General features: G+C 39.6%; 3 non-coding genes across 3 annotated transcripts; all 3 read left to right on the top strand.

Moving 5' to 3' along the window:
* Window positions 1–1,900: 1,900 nt before the first annotated feature.
* On the top strand, window positions 1,901–1,972 carry TRNAT-CGU (transfer RNA threonine (anticodon CGU)). The gene has a single exon. It is a non-coding gene; the product is annotated as a tRNA-Thr (tRNA).
* Window positions 1,973–2,742: 770 nt separating this feature from the next.
* Window positions 2,743–2,814, top strand: TRNAT-CGU (transfer RNA threonine (anticodon CGU)). Its single transcript has one exon. It is a non-coding gene; the product is annotated as a tRNA-Thr (tRNA).
* A 227-nt stretch (window positions 2,815–3,041) lies between these two features.
* TRNAT-UGU (transfer RNA threonine (anticodon UGU)) lies at window positions 3,042–3,113 on the top strand. The gene has a single exon. It is a non-coding gene; the product is annotated as a tRNA-Thr (tRNA).
* The last annotated feature ends 814 nt before the right edge of the window (window positions 3,114–3,927 follow it).

Here is a 3,927-nt window from a genome sequence, read left to right as displayed (position 1 = left end):
CTCCTCATGCTATTACTGCTGCTGCCTGCCCACTGCCCAGTACCCAGCTCTAGATGCTAAACTAGACTCAAGCTCAATAGGGTCTTTTTGCCCCATTGATTCCGCTAGGAACGTTCCCTTTCATGTGGTTTTGCTACATAGTAGGTAGGGACAGATTGGAATCTCGTTCATTCACTCATGTCTCCAATAGCTACAGCTTCTACACTGTCCATATAAGTGATGGCCTCAACCTCTAATACTGTCCTTGCTCCGTCTCAGGGCCCACCGCCTCCTGCTCCTGCTGTTACTGATGCTGCCGCCTGCCCAGTACCCAGCTCTAGATGCCAGACTAGACTCAGGCTCAACAGAGTCTTCTTTCCCTGCTGATTCCACTAACCCTGTTCCGTTTCATGTTCAAGGTTATCCTAGTATTCTACTGGGGTATGGCGGGTCATGCAAGACGTTAGAGACAGACCTTTGCCTCGTACCTCATGTCAGGCATCACACTGAAGGACTGTATGTATTTATTTGCGAGTGTGTTGGGGGGAATTGTAATGTAGTGTTTTATGTGCTGTGTCGCAATTCTGTGTATGAATGTACCCTGATTGTATTACTTTTGTTTTCGTGATTAATAAAATCAATCAAAAAAGGTGATCACGGAACACATTGAAGCATTTTGCAAACTGTGGAGGAAATCTTGTGTTCCATGGAACCCTGGTTGGGAATGGCTGATCTAAAGTATTTTCCTTCCCTTCCATCTGGGCCAACAGCTTTTGTACAAGAATACGGGATTGTGATCAAAGCATATTACTGCTGGCACAATATCTTTTTTGGAAAGGAAAAACACTGCAACTACAATGTCCAAGGACTGGTAAGCTTCAATGTATTAAACAATTGGTTTAGATATTTCAATGAAAATATTTTTACTTATAACATTACTGCATAGCACTATGTCCACTGCATTTGTAACCAGACTATATAAGTCTCATTATTTATTGTGCTGTATTTCTTTATACTGATTTTTTTTTATATATCATGTGTACTGTTCTTATTAACTTACATTTTTTTTTTGTTGAAATCTAAACTTATAGCAGAAGGAAGATCAATGGTCAGCCAAAGGCACAGATGGGGGTTGAACCCATGATCTTTGGTTTACGAGACCAACGCCTTACCACTTGGCCACTGCGCCTTCTGCAAGCTTGACTGTAGTGGGATCATGTGATTCGAAAGATGATAGGGAAAATTCTGTTCACAGTCTTTAAAACAAGAAGCATTTTGAGTTTTACTATGGATCAGCTCTACACATCCAGGCAGAAAACAAGAGGTTGCACACCATCATCTCAATGTCATGTTCGTAATATGAATCAATTAATTCAAATAAGGTTCCTTGCTAGTGCTTCATAATTGTAAAATAATGTTTTACATTTTGAAAATTCATTAATTTGCTCTTCATGTTTTATTATGAAGGTTTTGTAGCAGGAAATTTAGGCTTTGTCTTCGGCTTCTCTTTTTTATTTTGTTTTTACGCATCTCTCTGCAAAGGTTGAAAAAAGTCAAGGGCAGGTCAGACATAGAGCTTTCCCATCAGCAAACATATTTCTGATTGCAGAGCAAACCTCCATAATTAATAAAACATGAAGAGCAAATTGAAGAATTTTTAAAATATAAAACATTACTCTACAATTATGGAGCAATAGCAAGAAACCATATCTGTATGTATCACTTTTTGTTCTCCTGGGACCATTTATATTATGAACATGACATGGAGATGATGGAGTGAGGCCCCGTGTTTTCTACCCGAATGTGTGGAGATGATGGGATCCATAGTAAAACTCAAAATGCTTCTGGTTTTAAAGACTGTACAGAAACCCTAATATCATCCTTCCAATTGCATGATAATCCTAGAGCAAAGCTTGCAGAAGGCGCAGTGGCCAAGTGGTAAGGCGTTGGTCTCGTAAACCAAAGATCATGGGTTCAATCCCCATCTGTGCCATTGGCAGGGACACTACATTGTATGCAACCTAAATTTAATGTGTGGCACTATAAAAAATCCTGTTCATTAATAATAATAGTCTTAAAAATTAATTCATTCTTTACTGGATCACCAAAGTTCTCATATGGTGGCATATTTTCCCAAGTCCTGATAAAATGGTAAATAAAAAATTAATCAATTAACTGCAAGATCAAAGCCTTGCTGCTTTATGAGACCAAGATCTTACCACTTGGCCATTGCAGCAGGACAGCCTTTACATGGGTTGCCAAGATCCACTCCTTTTCAATATATAAAAGACCCAACACTACTGGAGCAGACCATTAGCTTTGCAATCAGCAAATATGTTTTCTGCTGATGGGAAAGCTCTATGTCTGACCAACCTTTGAGTGTTTCCAACCTTTGCAGAGAGATCTGTAGAAAAAAGAGACCAAGGGCAAAGCCCACATTTCCTGCTGCAAACCCTTCGTAATTAATGAAACATGAAGTGCAAATTGAGGAAATTTCAAAATATAAAACATTACACAACACTTATGGAGCCCAAGCAAGAAACCATATCTGAATGTGTCAACTTTGTTCACCTGGGACCATTCATATTATGAACATGACATGGAGATGATGGAGTGTGGCCCCTTGTTTTCTCTTCTACCTGGATGTGTAGAGCTGATGGGATCCATAGTGAAACTCAAAATGCTTCTGGTTTTAAAGACTGTACAGAAACCTTAATATCATCCTTCCAATTGCATGATAATCCTACAGCAAAGCTTAGAGAAGGCACAGTGGCCAAGTGGTAAGGCGTTGGTCTCGTAAACCAAAGATCATGGGTTCAACCCCCATCTGTGCCTTTGAGTGACCATTCATGTTGCTCCTTCTATGGTTTTAAAGCTTGCCCGTGCAAGTCATGATCATTATGGAGCATGCCCTAATGCATCTGTCACCCTGACCATTGATGACAATGTTACTTGTTGCACTGCCATTGCTAAAAAACAGACAAATAACATAGACCATAAACATTATGGATGAACCAAGGTGATCCAACAATCCAGGAATGGATTTCTTCATCAATCCCACAGGCACAGTGGCCAAGTGGTAAGGCATTGGTCTTGTAAACCAAAGATCATGGGTTCAATCCCCATCTGTTCCTTTAGGTGCCTGTTCATCTACCCCCTGCTATCAGTTTAATTTAAAAAAAATGCATGCTAAGTTTAGAGGAACACTACATATTGTATGCAACCTAAATTTATTGTATAACGCTGCATAATTTGTTGTCACTATATACCGTATTTTTCGCCGTATAAGACGATCCGGAATATAAGACGCACCCAATTTTAAAGGAGGAAAATCTAGAAAAAAAAGATTCTGAAAGATTATTCCCCTTCTGATCACTCATGTGCCATTCATACCGGTATTCCCCTTCTGATCACACATGTGCCATTCAAATTCCCTTTCTGATCACTCTATGCCTTTCAAATTCCCCTTCTGATCACTCTGTGTCATTCCAATTCCGCTTCTGATCACTCTGTGCTTTTTTTCCACTGTACGACAGTTAGGACAGGGAACAGCAGGTGGCGCTGTGCCGGCTTCTTTCGTTCTGCTTTACAGACAGGAGAAGACACGATGCTGGCAGAGAGGAGAGGAGACAGACTCTGCATGCAGCCAGAGACACACGCAGGATCGGGTATCGGTCGAGTATATTATTTTAATTATTTTAGAACACATTTGTCATATAGGACGCACTAACTTTCCCCCCCAGTTTTGGGGAAGAAAAAGTGCGTCTTATACGGGCAAAAAATACGGTAAATCCTGTTTATTAATATTAATAATTATAAAAATTAATTCATTCTTTACTGGATCACCAAAGTAATCATATGATGGAAGATTTTCAAAAGTCCTGGTAAATTGTTAAATAATAAATTGATCATTTAACTGCAAGACCAAAGCCTTGCTGCTTTATGAGA

This window comes from Pyxicephalus adspersus, chromosome 4, assembly GCF_032062135.1.
Source record: "Pyxicephalus adspersus chromosome 4, UCB_Pads_2.0, whole genome shotgun sequence".
Taxonomy (NCBI): Eukaryota; Metazoa; Chordata; class Amphibia; order Anura; family Pyxicephalidae; genus Pyxicephalus; species Pyxicephalus adspersus.
This window is presented reverse-complemented; position numbering and strand designations above follow the sequence as displayed.